The sequence below is a fragment of the Eschrichtius robustus genome, chromosome 8 (genome assembly GCF_028021215.1).
Source record: "Eschrichtius robustus isolate mEscRob2 chromosome 8, mEscRob2.pri, whole genome shotgun sequence".
Classification (NCBI taxonomy): Eukaryota; Metazoa; Chordata; class Mammalia; order Artiodactyla; family Eschrichtiidae; genus Eschrichtius; species Eschrichtius robustus.
Window position 1 is genome coordinate 7,352,893 of NC_090831.1, and position 20,844 is coordinate 7,373,736.

The following is a 20,844-nucleotide window of genomic DNA, read 5'->3' on the forward strand; positions in this document are numbered from 1 at the left end:
AGTTATATACCCAGAAGGAAAATGGCTAGATCAAATGTTAAGTATATGTTTAATATTTTGAGGACAGCCATACTTTTTCCACAATGACTGCACCATTTTATACTTCCACTATAAATGCACAGAAGTTCCAATTTCTCCACATCCTTGCCAACACTTCTTGTTTTCAGCTGAAAAAATATATATCTGTACAGATAGATTTTTAAATACAGATGTGTGTATATATGACTTAATATTCACACATTTCCTTGTTCTGCCAGCTGAGAGGACCTAGAAGCAGTGACACACCAATGGTGATGAGAGAAAAAAAATGGGAGCACATAGAAGGACACAGGAGCCAACCTGAAAGAGCTCCCATTGTCACAGCTGGAAAAATTTGAGCAACATTTCTGTGGTATTCTCCAGAATTTGTAACCTCGGTCTACTTACAAGATAACATCAGGCAAACCCAAATTGAAGGACATTCTTCGAAATACCTGACCTGTACTCTTCAAAAATGTCAAGGTCATGAAAGGCAAGGAAAGACTGAGGAACTGTCACAGATTAGAAGAAAGTAAGGAAACATGACAACTAAATGCAAAGTGGAATCCTGGATTGAATTTTGGAAGAAAAAAAGAACATTAGTGGGAAAATTGGTAACGTCTGAGTAAGGTCTGTAGTTTAGTTAGTGTGGTATTGCAACAATGTTAATTTCTTAATTTTGACAATTGTATTATGGTTATACAGATGTTGACATTAGGGGATGCTGGGTGAAGAACATAGCAAATTATGCAATCATTGCAAATTTTCTGTACGTTGAAAAAGTTCCTTAAGCCAAGTTTTGTGAAAATGTTTTATGTGCTTAACTGATTTTTTGTGTTTCTCAAGTACTGACTGTGTTAAAATCTTCCACCATGATGGTAGATTAGTCTATTACTCTTCATAATTGTATCAGTGTTTACTTTATATAGTTAATGCTATATTACTAGGCACATGCAAATTTAAAATTGTGTATCTACCTGGTGAAATAATACTTTATGAAGTTTCCCTCTTTATCACTTGTAGTGATTTTTTGCCTTGAAGTCTATTTTGTCTGGTATTAGTGTAACTTTAGCAACTTTCTTTTGGTTAGAATTTCCCTAAATATCTTTTTCTAACCTTTTACTTTCAACTTCTCAGCATCCTTGTGCTTCAAAAGTGTCTCTTTAAAGCAGGTAGTACACTTTAAAAAAATCCAATCTGACAACCTTTGCCTTTTATGATTGTAATCACTAATGTTTCAATTTACAAACTATCATCTTTGTACTTTTTATTCTCCCACCTGTTTTATATGTATTTTTCCCTTTTCTTGCCCTATTTTGGATATATTTGGTATTTTTTCTCATCTTCCCCTTGTTACTTCCCTCTCCCCCATGCCCAGATTAGTCTCGAAGTTAGGGTTAGGGCTATAATACTTCTTTACTCCAAGAATTAAAATATGCTCTTTCTCTTTAACAAGAAGTAATAAATAAATAAATTTTAAAATAATAAATAAAAGTCTGGTTTGTAGCATTTGCCTATTTCTGTGATGTAAGTGCTCCCATCGTGGCTGATTTCAAGCTAGCATCATTGAATGTGGAGTCAGAAAGAAATGTCCAGAAATGGCTTGTAAGTGGCGTTGAGCTGGTTGCATACCACTTACACCCTCAGTAACTTAAAGGGTCTTAGAATACTTTTCTTCCACTTACTATTATGCTATTGTTGACATGTATTTTAACTCTCTGCATTAGTTTTTTACTGCTGCTGTAACAAATCACTACAAGCTTAGTGGCTTGAAACAACACAATTTATTATCTTCCAATTCTGTAGGCCAGTTCAATTCAGACCTCATTGAGCTAAAATCAAGGTATTGGCAAGGCTGTATTCCTTGCTAGAGGCCCTAGGGGAGAATCTGTTTCCTTTCCTTTTTCAGCTTCTAGAGGTGGCCTGTATATCTTGACTCAGGGCCCCTTCCTTATTCTTCAAATCCAGCAACAACAGGTCAAGTCCTTGTATCCTATCATTCTGACCTTTTCTTCTGCCTCATTTTTCTACCTTTAAGGACCCTTGTGGTGGACACTGCTCCTCCCCCAGTGATCCATTTACTCTTCCCATATTAAAATCATCTGATTACTAACCTTAGTTCCATATGCAACCTTAATTTCCCTTTGCCATGTAACATAACATATTCACAGGTTATAGGGATTAGGAAGTGGGCATCTTTGGGGGACCATTACTTTGCCTACTAATCTTGCCTTAGAATTGTTTTATTTAACCCCAAATACATTATTATTGTTGTTTTTGTTTTTAAGGCCAATGTTTGTTTAAATTTACCCACACAGTTACTATTTTCTGTGCTCTTCACTAACTTTTGCAGCCCAGATCTTCCATCTGCCAATTTTCCTCTTCCCTAGAGTACATTCTCTTGGTGTTATGCATTTCATTCTTATCTAACCAGGTATGGATTTCTTTTTGTTAGTTCTGCTTGAGATTTGTTTAGCTCTTTGCATCTGTGAGTTGTTGTCTTTCATCAATTCTTAGTCATTATCTTTTCAGGTATTGCTTCTTCTCCATTCTCTTCCTTCCCAGCTGGGTCCACAATTACATATATGTTAAACTTTCTCCATCTTCTGTGTTTCTTAACCCTTCTTCATATTTTCCATCTCTTTGACCTTTTGCTCCATTCTAGATAACCTTTTCAGTTCTATATTCCAGTTCACCAATTTCTTTTCAGTGTGTCTAATTTGCAGTTAAACCCATCCATTACACTTGTGATTTTAATTATATTTTCTTTGTTTTGATTCTCTTCCAAATCTCATTCATCATTTTTTGTATATATATTCAAGATTATCTTTTATTTCTTTCAAAGTATTAAACATAGTTACTGTAAAATCTGTGTCTAATAATTCCATTTATTTAAAATTCTTGAAGGTCTGTTCCAGCTTTTTTTTTTTTTTTGCATTCATGGGGCCCTGTTTCTGTTTGTGTTATTTTTGACTATCAGATGCTCATTTTTCTTGGAATTTTATTTCAGGAATTCTTTGAGGCCTGGAATAAATGTTTTCTTCCAGAGAGGATTTGTGTTTGTGTCTTCCAGGCTCCTGGAAGGACTCCCAGTCCAGGATTACTCTAAATTTACTTCTCAATTTTCAGATTACCCAGACAGTATGAATTCAGGCTGTAAACTCATGTGAGGACCACTTATCACTTTGATATTCTCAGAGGTTATCCTCCTAAGCCAAATTGGAGACAAGTCAACTCTCCTCTGAGGTGGAGGCCAGTTTACTTCTATTTCACTCCCAATACTGTGTGTATGGCCCTTTGGCGTCCCAGCTTTAGGGATGGAGGCTGTTCTTTTACAGTCCTTGCCTTGGGTGGGTCCTGAGATTTGTTTTCTCTTTCTCAAACACCTGAGCCTATGAAATCCCAAACTCACGTTCACTTGGTAAGGCAAAGATCCCCAAAGAGAAGGAGGCTGAAGTTGCTCTCTAGGTTCACTTCTTTGTTTCTAACCAGAGAATTCCTAACTTTCTTACAAACTCATTGGAGAGGTTTAATATTTTTAAAATTGTCCAGAGTTTTAAAATTCTTTATAGCATTAGGGTCAAAGCAAATATATAGCCTGCATTTTCTTTTTTCTTTCTTTTTTTTTTTTAAACATCTTTATTGGAGTATAATTGCTTTACAATGGTGTGTTACTTTCTGCTTTATAACAAAGTGAATCAGTTATACATATACATATGTCCCCATATCTTTTCCCCCTTGCGTCTCCCTCCTTCCCACCCTCCCTATCCCACCCCTCTAGGTGGTCACAAAGCACTGAGCTGATCTCCCTGTGCTATGCGGCTGCTTCCCACTAGATATCTATTTTACATTTGGTAGTGTATATATGTCCATGCCACTCTCTCACTTCATCCCAGCTTACCCTTCCCCCTCCCCGTGTCCTCAAGTCCATTCTCTAGTAGGTCTGCGTCTTTATTCTCGTCTTGCCCCTAGGTTCTTCATGACCATTTTTTTTTTTTTTAGATTCCATATATATGTGTTAGCATATGGTGTTTGTTCTTCTCTTTCTGACTTACTTCACTCTGTATGACAGACTCTAGGTCCATCCACCTCACTACAAATAACTCAATTTCATTTCTTTTTATTAGCCTGCATTTTCTGATGATTAAAATCCACTCTTTCAGACCTTTAATTTCAACAATATATTTAAAAGACTCTGAGATATGTAATTGATTCTCTTATAATTTTTTTGATGTGGTAACATATATATGCATAAAATGTACCATTTTTTTTTTTTTAAAGAGCCCCTGACTTTTTATTTATTTATTTATTTTTTTGGCTGTGTTGGGTCTTCATTTCTATGTGAGGGCTTTCTCTAGTTGTGGCAAGCTGGGGCCACTCTTCATCGCGGTGCAAGGGCCTTTCACTGTCGCGGCCCCTCTTGTTGCAGGGCACAGGCTCCAGACGTGCAGGCTCAGTAGTTGTGGCTCACGGGCCTAGTTGCTCTGCGGCATGTGGGATCTTCCCAGACCAGGGCTCGAACCCGTGTCCCCTGCATTGGCAGGCAGATTCTCAACCACTGCGCCACCAGGGAAGCCCCAAAATGTACCATTTTAATCATTTTTAAGTGTACAATTCAGTGGCATTAACTACATTCATAATGTTGTGCAACCACAACATCACTATATCTATTTCCAAAAAAAATTTTTTTATCATCTCTAGGGACTCTGTAACAATTAAGCAATAACTCCCCATTCCCCATACCTCTGGCCCCTGGTAACCTTTAATCTACTTTCTTTCTCCATTAATTTGCCTGTTCTTGTTATCTCATCTAAGTGGAATCATACAATATTTATCCTTTTGTGTCTGCCTTACTTCACCTAGCATGTTTTCAAGCTTCATCCATGTTGTAGCATGATTCAGAATTCCATTCCTTCTTATGACTGAATAATATTCCATTTTATATTTATACCATATTTGGTTTATCCACTCAGTTGTTGATGGACATTTGGGTTATTTCCACCTTTTAGCGATTGTGATTAATTGCTGCTGTGAATATTGGTGTGCATGTATCTGTTTGAGTCCCTCTTTTGAATTCTTTTGAGCATATACCCAGAAGTTGAACTGCTGGATCATATGGAATTTCTATGTTTAGCTATTTGAACAACTGCCAAACTGTCTTCCACAGTGCCTGAACCACTTTACATTCCCACCAACAGTGTCTGAGGGTCCCAATTTCTCTACATTCTCATCAGCACTTGGCGTTTTCTGTTGTTTTGACTGTAGCCATTTTAGTACATGGGGAGTGGTATCTCATTGTGGTTTTAATGTGCATTTCTTTAATGACTAATTGTGTTGAGCATATTTTCATATGCTCGTTGGCTCTAAGTATATCTGCCTTGGAGAAATGTCTAGCCAAGCCCTTTGCCCATTTTTTATTGGGTTGTTTTCTTTGTCGTTGAGTTGTAGGGTTTCCTTATGAATTTTGGATATTAATCCCTTATCAGATATGTGATTTGCAAATATCTTCTCCCAGTCTATAGGTTGCCTTTTCACTCTCTTTTGATAGTGTCCTTTGATGCACAAAAATTTTTAATTTTGATGAAGCTCAATTTATCTATTTTTTCTCTTGTTGCCTGTGCTTGCAGTGCCATATCCAAAATATTATAGCTAAATCCAATGCCCTGAAGCTTTTCCCCTATGTTTCTTCCAAGAGTTTTATTGTTTTAACTTGTATGTTTAGGTCTTAGATTCATTTGAGTAATTTTGTATATGATGTGGGGTATGGGTCCAACTTCATTCTTCAGTATGTGGATATTCAGTTTTCTCAGCACCATTTTTGAAAAGACCATCCTTTCCACATTAAATGGCCTTAGTACTTAAGTCAAAAATATATTGGGCCAGGGGGGACCAAGATGGCAGAGTAGGAGGACATGGAGCTCACCTCCCCCAACAAACACATCAAAAGTACATCTACATGTGGAACAATAATCATGGAAAACTAACTGGAAACTGGTGAAAGAACTCCTATACAGCCAAAGCTGGAAGAAAGATGTCCATGTAACTCTGCAGGATGGGGAAAAAAGGCATTGGGTCAGAACCTGCACCCCTGGCAGGGATCTGTAAGGAACAGAAGTCCACACAGGTGAATTCTCACCCTGGGAAGCAGGTTGACTAAAAATATGGGCATCCCAGTTCTGGGGTCCTGCAGGGAGGAGACAAGCCCCCTTGTCTGCTGGGAAATCTGCTGAGACAGATAGAGGGGCTGAGGAAGCCTAGACTCTACTTGTGAGCAGTGCCTGCATGTTGGCTTGATAAGAATCAGGGTGGAGGGAGCCTTGTACTGGCTGCTGCTACCTTGCCACACTTCCCAGTACAAAAGGATGAATACCCCACCCCTGCTCACTCCACACCACATTCTGGCACAAGATCAGGGCAAAGATCAGTCTAGCTATGCAGAGACAGACTGGGGCACCTGGGGTGTGATCTGGGCGGAACCACAGAGACCATTGTCAGCACATGCACTGGGGCACCAAGCCTAGCTGGGCAGACATTGTCAGTGCACACACTGGGTGATGCCATAAGAATGCACAAAGGCTAAGCACTGACTTCCAGGCAGACTGGCCCTGGGCAGGAGTACATAGTGGTTTATGTCCTAGCATGAGTGCTCCAACTCCACCCACTCCACACCACAGATTAGCACTAGATCTGGGGCAGACAGGTCCTTGGAGAAGTCTGCCACAGAGGCAGCCCAGATCTCAGATGAAGCACAGCCACCGCAATTCCTGCAGCCACAATGCCCCAACCCCCAGTCCCAGCCTACTCCACACCACAGCCCTGCACTAAATGTGAGATGAACATAACAGAGAAAGGGACGGAACCTTGGGATGCTTCTGAGTGGAACCATGGACACCTGCATGGGTGGCCCATAGGTTAGCTGTGACCACACAGGCCTCACTTACTTCAGCAATTACAAACTTTGGGGCAGGCGACACACTCGAGGGTAACAGAGCCTGATGAAACCCAATCCTCAAGGCTTCTATTTCCAACTGGGAAATGGACCCTGCCCCCGGCAGGGCAGTGACAGCCATGAACAAAGAGAAAGAACCACCTCATATCCAGCACAGGCTCTAGACACTGAAACACCAACCACACCCCCTATCAAGGGGATAACAGCCAGCACACTCGGAGGAAAGATGTGGCTGGCATCCATACCAAAACCAGCCCTTGCACCGAAAATATTGGACACAGTCTACACAGGGATGCTCCCACATCAAAATTCCCCTTCAAGATCACAGTAGACAACTGTTTCTCCTAAATTCGTAGGGATAAAGTTAAGTAAAAGAAAAAGGCAGAGGAATTATTCCCAATTAAAAGAACAAGAGAAATCCCCTGAAAGAACAAATAATGAAATAGACCTCAGTTTACTAGAACCCAATTAAAAAGGAGGTATTAAAAATACTAAAGGAATTAAGAAAGATTATCATTAGAAATGCAGATCATTGTTAACAAGAAACTAGAAACTATAAAGATGAACCAACCAAAATTAGGTAATTCAGTTGCTGAGATAAATACCAATCTAGAAGCAATGAATAACATACTAAATGACACAGAAGAACGAACAAGTGATCTGGATGATGGAATAATGGAAATCGCCCAGCTAGAACAGCAGACAGAAAGACAAAAGAAAAAAAAAAAAGCAATATGTGAGACCTATGGGATAATACAACACATGTCAACTGACGCATAATACAGGTTCCAGAAGGAGAAGAGAAAGAAGGGAATCAAAAATGTATTTGATGAAATTATGGCTGAAAACTTCCCAAGCCTAAAAAAGAACACAGATATCCAGGGACAGGAAGCACAGAAGATCCCAAACAAGATGAACCCAAACAGACCCACACCAAGACATATCAGAATTAAAATGGCAACATTTAAAGATAAAAAGAGGATTCTAAAGGCAGCAAGAGAAAGACAAAGAGTAGGTCACAAGGGAACGCCTATAAGACTATCGGCTGATTTCGCTGCAGAAACTTAGCAGGCCAGAAGGGAGTCGAATGATAAATTCAAATTCCTGAAAGGGAAAACCCTGCAACTTTGGATACTCTACCCAACAAGATTATCATTTAGAATAGAAGAATAGATGAAGAATTCCTCAGACAAGCAAAAACTAAAAGAATTCAGCAATATTAAACCTAACCTAAAGAAATATTTAAGGGTTTTCTCCAAATAGAAAAGAAACAAGGGGTTTCCCTGGTGGCACAATGGTTAAGAATCCTCCTGCCAAGGCAGGCGACATGGGTTCGAGCCCTGTACCGGAAGATCCCACATGCCATGGAGCAACTAAGCCCATGTGCTACAACTACTAAGCCTGCCCTCTAGAGCCCGTGAGCCACAACTACTGAGCCTGTGTGCCACAACTAATGAAGCCTGCACGCTTAGAGCCCATGCTCTGCAACGAGAGGCCACCACAATGAGAAACCCATGCACCGCAACAATAGAAAGCCCGCGCGCAGCAACGAAGACCCAACACAGCCAAAAATAAATAAATAAATAAATAAGTAAATAAATTTATTAAGAAAAGAAACAAGAATAGAGGAAAGGGGAAATCACAATAGGTAAGGCAAACATATGAAAGGATTTAGGATTGCTTAAAAAACAATTTAAAAATCTGTAAAAGTGATGATAACTGATAAATTAACAGCAAAAGAATAAACATGAAGTTGTAAAATAGGACATAAAAATCACAAAATGTGGCAGAGGGGTGTATAAAAAGGTACATCTTTTAGAATGTGTTTGAAGTTGAACAACTATCAGTTTAAAGCAAATATATATAGTATGGGTCAACATACTTGAACTCCATGGTAACCACAAATCAAAAACAGACAATATATTCACAAAAAACAAAAAGAAAGGAACTCAAGTATACTACAAAAGAAAATCAACAAACCACAAAAGGAAAAACAAAAAGAAGAAATGAACAAAAAGAACTACAAAGATGACTGGAAAACAAGGTTTAAAATGGCAATAAGTATATACCAATAAATAATTACTTTAAATGTTGATGGGCTAAATGCTGTGATCAAAAGACATAGAGTGGCAGACTGAAAAAAAAAAAAGACCCTACAATATGCTGCCTACAAGAGACTCACTTCACAGTAAAAGACACACACAGACTGAAAGTGAGGGAATGAGAAAATGTATTTCATGCAAATGGAAATGACAGGTAACTGGGGATAGAAATACTCGTATCAGACAAAATTGACTTTAAAACAAAGTCCATAAGGAAAGACAAAGAAGGACATTATATAATGATAAAGGGAAGAATAGTATGTTACACTCATTAACATATGCACCCAATAGAGGAGCACCTAAATATTAAAACAATAATAACAGACATAAAGGGACAAACGGACAATAATACAATGATAGTAGGAGACTTTAACAATCTACTGACACCAATGGACAGATCTTCCAGAAATTAAATCAATAATGCAATGGAGGTCCTAAATGACACAATAGACCAGTTGGCCTTAACTGATATCTACAGGACACTACATCCAAATACATATTCTTTTCAAGCACACATGAAAAATTCTCTAGGATGGACCACATACGAGGTCACAAAACAAGCCTCACAAATTCAGGAGGATAGAAATTACAACAAGCATGTTTTCTGACCATAATGATATGAAACTAGAAATCAACTGCAAAAAGTAATATGGGGAGGGCTTCCCTGGTGGCGCAGTGGTTGAGAATCTGCCTGCTAATGCAGGGGACACGGGTTCGAGCCCTGGTCTGGGAAGATCCCACATGCCACGGAGCAGCTGGGCCCGTGAGCCACAACTACTGAGCCTGCGCGTCTGGAGCCTGTGCCCCGCAACGGGAGGGGCCGCGATAGTGAAAGGCCTGCGCACCGCGATGAAGAGCAGTCCCCGCACCGTGATGAAGAGTGGCCCCTGCTTGCCGCAACTAGAGAAAGCCCTCGCACGAACCGAAGACCCAACACAGCCAAAAATAATAAATAAATAAATAAATAAATAAAGTAGCTATAGAGTTTAAAAAAAAAAAACAACAATATAGATTATTAAAAAAAAATCTTTAAAAAAAAATAAAATAAAAAAAAATTTAAAAAAAGTAATATGGGGAAATAACAAACATATGGAAACTAAACAACATACTACTAAAAAATCCAACAGGTCAACAATGAAATCAAAGAGAAATCAGAAAATACCTCAAGACAAATGACAATGAAAATACAACATTACACAATCTATGGGATGCAGAAAAGCAGTTCTGAGAGGGAAGTTCATAGTGATATAGGCCTTCCTCAAGAAACAAGAAAAATCTCAAACACAAAACCTAATCTACCACCTAAAAGAATTGGAAAAAGAAGAATAAACAACACCCAAAGTCAGCAGAAGGAAGGACATAATAATGATAAGTGTGGAAATAAATAATATATATATTAAAAACAATAAAAATGATCAATGAAACCAGGAGCTGTTTTTTTTACAAAAGGTAAAGTTAACAAACCTCTAGCTAGGTTCACCACGAAGAAAAGAGAGACGACCCAAATAAACAAAATAAGAAATGAAAGAGGAGAAATAACAACATATACCTCAGAAATACAAAAAAAATCATAAGAGAATACTATTAACAGTTATATGCCAACAAATTGGACAACCTAGAAGAAATGGACAAGGTTCTAGAAATATATAGCCTGCCAAAACTGAGTCAAGAAAAATCAGGTAATTTGAACAGGCCAATCACTAGAAGTGAAATAGATTCTGTAATAAGAATAATAATAATAACTCCCTACAAACAAAATTCCAGGACTGGACAACTTCTCTGGGGAATTCTACCAAACATACAAAGAATTTACAACCATGCTGCTCCAACTATTCCAGAAAATTGAAGAGGAGGGAACACTCCCAAATTTATTCTATGAAGCCACCATCACCCTGTTACCAAAACCAGACAAAGACACTAAAAAAAACAAAAACAAAAAAAAAAGGAAAAGAAAAGAAAATTATAGGTCAATATCTTGATGATCATAGAGGCAGAAATTCTCAACAAAATATTAGCAAACTGAAGCCAACAAAACAAAAAAGATCATACACTACAACCAAGTGGGATTCATCCCAGGTTCACAAGGATGGTTCAACATACACAGATCAATCAATGTGATACACCACATTAACAAAAGGAAAGACAAAAAATATATGATCATCTCAATAGATGCAGAAAAACATTTGACAAAATTCAACATCTATTCATGATTAAAAACTCACCAAAGTGGGTATAGAGGGAACATAATTCAACATAATAAAATCCATTTATGACAAACCCACAGCCAACATAATACTCAAGGGTGAAAAACTGAAAGCCTTTCTGCTAAATTCAGGAACAAGACAAGGATGCCCACTCTCACCACTTCTATTCACCACTTCTATTCAACTTCTACTGGAAGTCCTGGCCACAGAAATCAGACAAGAAAAAGAAATAAAATGAGTACAATTTGGAAGGGAAGAGGTAAAACTGTCACTATTTGCAGAGGACATGATACTCCATATAGAGAACCCTAAAGTGTCCACACAACTATTATTAGAATAAATGAATTCAGCAAGGTAGAAGGATGCAAGATTAATATACAGAAATCTGTTGCATTTCTTTACACTAACAATGAAATGTCAGAAAGAGACAGCCAAAAAAGAAAAAATCCCATTTAAAATCGTGTCCAAAAAAATAAAATACTTATTACTCATTACTTCACTGCCTTTGGGGACACAGTTGTCAACGAGACAGCCAGCCCGGCCCTCGGGGGACTCACCACCTGGTGGGGGAGGCGGAAGTGGAGATTCAGTCATTGCCAAGGTGGTGAGCACTGTGGGAAAGGACAGAGCATCACCTCACATGTACCAGCGGGTCCACAGTGGGCAGGGGGTGGCAAGGCCTCTCTGAGGAAGTTACTTCACTGCCTTAACCAAGGCAGTGAAGTAACTACACTGAAGAGTCTAAAACATTGATAAAGGATATGAAGACCATTCGAAGAAATGGAAAGATATCCCATGCTCTTGGATGGGAAGAACTAATATTGTTAAAATGGCCATATTATCCAAAGCAATCTACAGATTTAATGTGAGCCCTATCAAAATACCCATGATATTTTTCACAGAAATAGAACAAATAATCCTAAAATTTATTTGGAACAACAAAAGATGCAGAGTTGCCAAAGCAGTCCTGAGGAACAAGAATAAAGCCAGAGGCATAATCCTCTGGACTTCAAACTATACTACGCAGCTCTAGTAATCAAAGCAGTGTGATATTGGTACAATCAGGGATATACGGATCAATGGAGCAGAATAGAGAGCCCAGAGATAAACCCACACACCTATGGTCAATTAATCTGTGACAAAAGAGGCAAGAATATACAACGGAGAAAAGACAGTCTCTTCAACAAGTGGTGTTGGGAAAGCTAGACAGCTACATGTGAATCAATGAAATTAGAACACTCCCTCACAGCATATACAAAAATAAACTCAACATGGCTTAAAGACCTAAGTACAAGACATGATACCATAAAATTTCTAGAAGAGAATACAGGCATAAAATTCTTGAACATAAATAAATTGTAGCAATATTTTCTTAGATCAGTCTCCCAAGGCAAAAAAATAAAAGTAAAAGTAAACGAACTGTACTACATCAAACTTAAAAGCTTTTGCACATCAACTAAATGAAAAGACAACCTACAGAATGGGAGAAATATTTGCAAATGTTGCAACCAACAAGGAGTTAATATGCAAAATATACAGACAGCTCATACAACTAAATATCAAAAAAAAAAAACAAAAAAAACCCAAACAGCCCAATGAAAAAAATGGCAGAAGACCTAAATAGACATTTTTCCAAAGAAGACATACAGGTGGGCAACAGGTACATGGAAAGATGCTCACAATCACTAATTATTAGAGAAATGTAAATCAAAACCAAAACGGGTTATCACCTCACACAGGTCAAAATGGCAATCATCAAAAAGTCTACAAATATCAACTGTTGGAGAGCATGTGGAGAAAAGGAAACCCTCCTACACTGTTGGTGGGAATGTAAATTGGTACAGCCACTATGAAGAACGGTGGAGGTTCCTTAAAAAACTAAATATAGAGCTATCATATAGCAGCCCCACTCCTGGGTAGATACCCAGAAAAGACAAAAACTCTAATGCGAAAAGATACATGCACCCCATGCCAAGACATGGAAACAACCCAAGTGCCCATCAACAGACAATTGGATTAAGAAAATGTGGTATATATATATATATATATATATATATATATATATATATATATATATATATATATATATATATATATATATATATATATATATAAAATGGACTATTACTCAGCTATAAAGAATAATGAAATATTGCCATTTGTAGCAAAATGGATGGACCTAGAGAATATTATTATACTTAGTGAAGTAAGTCAGACAGAAAAAGACAAATATTGTATGCTATCACCTACATGTGGAATATAAAAAATAATACAAATGAACCTATATACAAAACGGAAAGAGACTCACAGACATAGGAAAACAAACTGATATTTACCAAAGGGGAAGTGGGGAGGGATAAATCAGGAGTATGGGATTAACAGATACAAACTACTCTACATAGAATAGATAAGCAACAAAGATTTACTGTATACCACAGGGTACTATATTCAATATCTTGTAATAACCTATAATGGAAAATAATCATAAAAAATATACATTATATATAATATATATATAAATGAATCACTTTGCTGTACACCTGAAACTAACACAATACTGTAAATCAAATATACTTCAATTATATATATGACAATATATTTGAGATTTTCTGGACTCTATTCTATTCCGTTGTCCTATATGCCAGTACTACACTGTTTTGATCATTGTAGATTTGTAGTTAGTTTTCAAATCAGGATGTGTGAGTTCCAACTTTGTACTTTATTTTAAAACGGTTTTGATTATTCAGTGTTCCTTGAGATTCCCTATGAAGTTTAGGATGGATTATTCTATTACTGTAGAAAATGCTTGGAATTTTCATAGGGATTTCATTGAATCTGTAGATTGCTTTGTTAGTACTGACATCTTAATATTAAGATTTCCAATGTGAAAATGGAATGTCTTTCCATTTATATTTTCTTTAATTTTTTTCAATATTGTTTTGTTGTTTTCAGTGTTCACATGTTTTGCCTTTTTGGATAAATTTGTTTCTAAATATTTTTTCTTTTTGATGCTAATATAAACAGAATTGGTTTCTCAATTTCTTTTTAGTATTACTCATTGTTAGTGTATGGAAATGCAGCTGACCTTTTCTTAACCTCTTGATTGAGTATGATTGACTTAAAAATGCCGTATATGTCTGATGTATACAACTTGATCAGCTTGGAGATAAGTATACACCTGTGAAATCATCACCACAATCAAGGCCATAAACTTATGCATCACCTCCTAAAGTTTCCTCTCACTCCATTCATTTATTAATTTTATTATTTATTTGTTTACTTACATATTTATCATACATTTTTTTTTGTGGTAAGAGCACTTAACATAACATCTACTTTCTTTGCAGATTAAGTATACCGTATATTATTGTTAACTTAGGCCTTAAGTTGTGTAGCAGATCTCCAGAACCTACCCATTTTGTGTAACTGAAACTTTGTGCCTTTTCACCAACCAACACCTCTTTATTTTTCCCTCTTATCAGCCCCTGCTAACCAATATTCTATGCTCTGGTTCTGAATTTGATTATTTTAAATTCCTCATAAAAGTAGGATAATGTAATATTTGTCTTTTTATTTTTTTGGCTGTGTCAGGTCTTAGTTGCAGCACGTGGGATCTTTGCTGCGGCATGCTGGATCTTTCGTTTTGGCGCATGGGCTTCTCTCTAGTTGTGGTGTGCGGGCTTTAGAGAGCGTGGGCTCAGTAGCTGTGGCACACAGGGTCCAGAGTACACGGGCTCAGTAGTTGCAGTGCACAGGCTTAGTTGCCCCCGCGGCATGTGGAATCTTAGTTCCCTGACCAGGGATCAAACCTGCATCCCCTGTGTTGGGAGGTGGATTCTTAACCACTGGACCACCAGGGAAATCCCAGGATTTGTCTTTCTGTGTCTGGTTATTTCACTTAGCATAATGTCCTCCAGTTACATCCAGGTTGTTCCAAATGGCGGGATTTGCTGCTTTTTAAAGGCTAATATTCTGTATTTATATACCACATTTTCTGTGCCCATTCATCTATTGACAGTCATTTAGGCTGTGTCCATATCCTGATTATTGTGAATAATGTTGCAATGAATATGGGAATTCAGATATCTCTTTGAGACTCTGACTTCAATACTTTTGGATATATACCCAGAAGTGGGATTACTGGATCATAAGGTATTTCTATGTTTAGCTTTTTGAAGAACCTCCATAGGTTTTCCACAGTGGCTGCAACAATTTACATACCCAGCCACAGTGTACAAGGCATCCCATTTCTCAACATCCTCACCAACATCCTCACCATCCTTTTTATCTTTTATTTTTATTTTTAATTTTTTTTTGGTAATAGCCATTCTAACAGGTGTGAAGTGATATCTCATTTTTTCATTTATTTGCATTTCCCTGATGAACACCTTCTCATATGCCTGTTTGTATAACGGAAGACATTTGTTTGTCTTCTTCTGGGAAACGTCTATTCAGGTTCTTTGCCCAATTTTTAACAGTTCCTTCTATATTTTGGGTATTAACCTCTTATCAGATACGTCTTTTGCAAATATTTCTTCCATTCCATAGTTTCCCTTTACATTTTGTTATTTATTTCTTTTGCTGTGCAGTAGCTTTTTAGTTTGATATAATTCTGCTTGTCTATTTTTGCTTTTGTTGCCTGAGCTCTTGGTGTCACATCCAATAAATCATCACAAAGTCCAATATTTTGCTTTTTTCATGTTTTCTTCTAAGAGTTTTATGTATAAAGGTTTCATGTTTATGTCTTCAGTGCATTTTGTGTTGATTTTTCTATATGGTGTGAGACAATGATCTAACTTCATTATTTTTCACGTGTATATCCAGTTTTCCCATCACTGTTTATTGAAGAAACTGTCCTTTCCCAATTTTGTACTATTTATTTATTTATTTTTTGGCTGCACCACCTGGCTTGTGGGATCTTAGTTCCCCAACCAGGGGTTGAACCTTGACCCTCGGCAGTGAGAGCACAGAGTCCTAACCACTGGACCGCCAGGGAATTCCCAGTATTCTTGATACACTTCTCGAAGATCAGTTGACTATAGATGTGTGGACTTATTTCTGAGCTCTCTACTATGTTCCATTGTTTTATTGCCAGTACCATAGCTTTGTAATATATTTTCAAATCAGGAAGTGTAATGCCTCCCGCTTTGTTCTTCTTGTGTAAAATTGCTTTGGACATGCAGGGTCTTTTATGGTTCCAAGTGAATTCTAGGATTATTTTTTCTATTTCTGTAAAGAATGCCATTGGGATTTTGATAGGGATTGCATTGAAACTATAGATCACTTTGGGTGGTATGGATATTTTAACAATATTCTTTCAACCCATGAACATGGGATGTCCTTCCATTTACTTGTGTCTTCTTTAATTTCTTTCATCAATGTTTTATAGCTTTTAGTGTGCAAGTCTTTCACCTCCTTGATTAAGCTTATTCCTAAGTATTTTATTCTTTTTGATGCTATCATAAACGAGATTTTTTTTTGTTTACTTTCCTTTTTGGATAGGTTTTTATTTGTGTATAGAAATGCAACTGATTTTTATGTTGACTTTTGTATCCTGCAAATTTACTGAATTCATATATTGGTTCTAACAGTTTTTGGTGGAGTCTTTAGGATGTTCTACATAGAAGATCATGTCATCTGCAAACAGATAATTTTACTTCTTCCTTTCTGATTTGGATGCCTTTTTTCCCCTTCTTATTGCTTAATTGCTCTTTCTAGGACTTATAGCACTATGTTGAACAGAAGTGGCAAAAGAGAGCATTCTTTTTTTGGTTGTTGTTGTTTGTTTGTTTCTGATTTTAGGGAAAAACTTTTAGGCTTTCATCATTGTTCTGGGTTTTTCATATATGACCTTTATCATACTGAAGAAGTTTCCTTCTATTCCTAGTTTTAGTGCATTATGTTGTGAAAGATTGTCGAATTTTGTCAAATGTTTTTTTTTCTGCATGAATTGAGATGATCATGTGGTTTTTTTCCCTCATCATATTAATGTGATATATTACATTGATAGATTTTCATGTGTTGAAGCATCCTTGCATTCCAGGAATAAATCCACTTGGTTATGATGTATAATCCTTTTCTATGTTTCTGTGTTCTGTTTGCTAGTATTTTGTTGAGGATTTTTGTATCAGTACTCATAAGGGATATTGATCTGTAGTTTTCTTATAGTTTCTTTGTCAGCCTTTGGTATCCGGGTAATATTGACCTCATAAAATCAGAGGTGCTCTTTAACATTTTGGAAGAGTTAGAGAAGTATTTGAGTTAGTTCTTCTTTAAATATTTGGTGAAATGCACCAGTGAAGCCACCTGGTCCACAGTTTTCTTTTTTGGGAGGTTTTTTGACTACCAACTCAATGTCATTACTTGTTATAGATTCATTCAGATTTTTTCTTTCTTCATTATTGAGTTATAGTTGATAGTGTGTTTCCAGGAAATTATTTTTTTTCATTTAGGTTATCCAGTTGGTTGGTGTACACCTGTTATAATGTTCTCTTAAAATTATTTTTGTTTCTGTAAAATCAGTAGTAATGTCCTCACATTTATTTCTGATTTTAGTAATTTGAGTCGTCCCTCCTTTTTTCTTAGTGAGTTGAGTGAAAGATTTGTTAATTTTGCTGATCTTTTTGAAGAATCAGCTTTTTACTTCATTGATTTTTCTCTATTGTTTATCCTCTAGTATATTTTTTCTCTGCTCTAAACTTTAATGTTTCCTTCACTTTGCTAGCTTTCAGTTTGGTTTGCCTTCATTTTGTTGTTGTTGCTGTTGTTCCTTAAGATGTAGAGTTAGGTTATTAATTTGAGATCTTTCTTCATCTTTAACGTAGATGTTTACAGGTATAAAATTCTCTCTTAGCCTTGACTTTGCTGCATCACATAAGCTTTGATATATTGTGTTTTTATTTTTAGCAAGGTATTTCGTAATTTCCCTTATGATTTATTCTTTAATACATTGGATTTTTAAGTGGGTTAATTTCCACATATTTGTGAATTTTCCGGTTTTCCTTCTTCTTTGGTATCTAGTGTCATTCCACTGTGATCAGAAAAGTAACTTTGTAGTATCTTTAAAGATCTTTAAAGATGATTTAAGTCTCTTAAAATTTATTAAGACTTGTTTTGTGGCCTAACGTATGGTCTTTTCCAAACAATGTACCATGTGCACTTGAGAAGAATGTGTACTCCACTGTTATTGAGTGGAGTGTTCTGTATTTGTCTGTGTGGACTGCCATATCAGTAAACAAAGTATGTTGCAGCCACCAAGCCATCAGCCCCTGCCGCCGACCCAGACTGTGTACCCTGAGGAAATTCAGAATCGTTAAAAACAGGATACTGGCCTTAGATGGTTAAGGTGCATGTCAAAGGAATGATTTCAATGAGTCCATAGTTTTGCATCTTGCCATACACAGAAAAGTGCTAAATTCATTAACTTGAGATGTCTGGATTTTCTTTAATTAACAGTAATCTTTTGATGTTCCAACTACCTGGTTTTTGTTGCAAAACTTCTATGTATCCTGGCTCCTCCCTTACCCTTTCAGAGCAGCCCCTCAGAGCTATCTGAGAGGCTGTCTTCTGGGCTTAAGTCCTCAGAAAGTCCTAATAAAACATAATTGTCAGCTTTTAGGTTGTGCATTTTTTTCAGTTGACATCTGTTAGATACAATTGACTTGTAGTACTGTTTAGGTTCTCTATTTTCTTATTGATCTTTTGTCTGGTTCTCCTATCTACTATTGAAAATGATTATTGAAGTATTCAACTGTTTTTGTGGAATGATTTTTCCCTTCAATTCTGTGAATGCTTCATTATATTTTGGGGCTCTTTTTGGTACATACATGTTTATAACTGTCTTGTTGAATTAACTTTTGTTTAATATATAATGTCTTTCTTTATCTCTTGTAAGTTTTTAAACTGAAGTCTATTTTGTCTGAATTAGTATAGCCTACCCAGCTTTCTTTTGGTTAATATTTACAGGGAATATGTTTCCATCCTTTCACTTTCAATCTTCTGTCTTTAGAGCTAAAGTGAGTCTCTTATAGACTGTATATATTTGGATCATTTTTCTAATCCATTCTGCCTATCTCTGCCTTTTGATCAGACAGTTTAATCTATTTACATTTAAAGTAACTACACTTGAGGAACTTACTACTGTCACTTTGCTACTTAATAGAAAAGTCTTACAGTATTTGTCTCTATTACTGCCTTCTTTTGTGTTCAGCTGATTTTTTTTGTAATGACATGTTTTACTCTACTACTCCTATACATTTCTGTTTCCCCATCATGTTATTAATGTCACAAATTATACCTTTATATGTTGTGTGTCCAATAATATAGATTTATAATTTATAAGTATTTTAATGCATTTGTCCTTTAGGTCCTGTTGGAAATTAAAAAGTGGAGTTGCTACCAAAATTAAAGTAATGCTGCCTTTTATATTGCCCATGTATTTCTTTGTCAGATCTTTCCATCTTCATACTGCTGTGAGTTACTGTCTAGCATCCTTTCCTTTCAACCTGAAGGACGACCTTTACCATTTCTCACAGGTCAGGTAGTATATAAATAAGGTCTGCTCTGCTGCCTCCAGTTCAAGGTGACAGGAAGGTGGGGACTGGGAAACAGGATGCTACCTTCTCAAGAACAAGACCACTGCCACACTGGGGAAGGAGTGGGGCGATGGCAAGTGAAAATGCCACTAAACTTTGCTGTCATATTTAGGATGGCTTTTTCTTGCTTGAATGTTTGCTTGGTTGCTGTAAACCTTTAACTTTTTTAAAGCCCCTACAAAATTAGTTCAGACAGCTTCTGGTTGTTTTCTTCATGTTTCCGTGGGAAAAGGTGAGCTTGGAACTTCCTAGTCTGCCATTTTGCCAAAATACTGTTTTTTAACCTATCAAATTTGCAGTGATAAAGAAACTGTGAAATTTATTGAGACTTTTGGCAAACTGGCACTATCATCAGTGTTGGTGACTGTGCTGGGACAGCAGTCTCTGTGTGTATATATATGTGTGTGTATACGTATACATGTATGTATATATGTAAGTATATGTATATATGTGTATTAGTATATATGTGTGTATGTGTTTGTGTATGTGTGTATAAGTACACAAACACATACATAGATTATATATGTATCTGAAAAGACTTAAAATACTAGTATCATCTGACTCCTGGGAACTTAGCTTAAGGAAATACTCATGGATGTATATGGGGAGTTTTGGCTATAAGAATATTTACTGTCCACATTCTTTATAATAATGAAATACTGGCAGCAAAATTTTGTCTAGTAATAGGGGTTGGTTAAAACATATGATGGTCCACCATGCAGTGAAATGCTACATACCTAGTAAAACTCATATTGAGGAAGAATAATTTCATTGAACTAACACTATTCATTATTTCAAAACATGTTTTAAAACCAGCAGCTTATTTTTAAAAAGTATCTGACCGCCCCCACTCCAATGGCAGTCATTACTGCCTTGAATCAGGCCATTTAGCAGTTGCCCACTCCCCAAACTCTTCCTTAACCCTGGTCCTCTTAGATTTATACCTACTTTGGGTCTCACAAACCCCCGTGGCTTTA

At 36.7% G+C, this 20,844-nt stretch overlaps 1 protein-coding gene across 4 annotated transcripts in view; it reads left to right on the top strand.

Moving 5' to 3' along the window:
* URGCP (upregulator of cell proliferation) overlaps nt 1-20,844 on the top strand; it is a 99,538-nt gene that overhangs the window by 45,335 nt on the left and 33,359 nt on the right. For 3 of the 4 annotated variants that reach the window (XM_068550250.1, XM_068550253.1, XM_068550254.1), the window contains one exon: nt 258-648. The exons of the other annotated variant lie outside the window; for it this stretch is intronic. The gene's annotated coding sequence lies outside the window, so the exon portion shown is untranslated. The remainder of the gene's footprint in view (nt 1-257; nt 649-20,844) is intronic. 4 annotated transcript variants of the gene reach the window in all.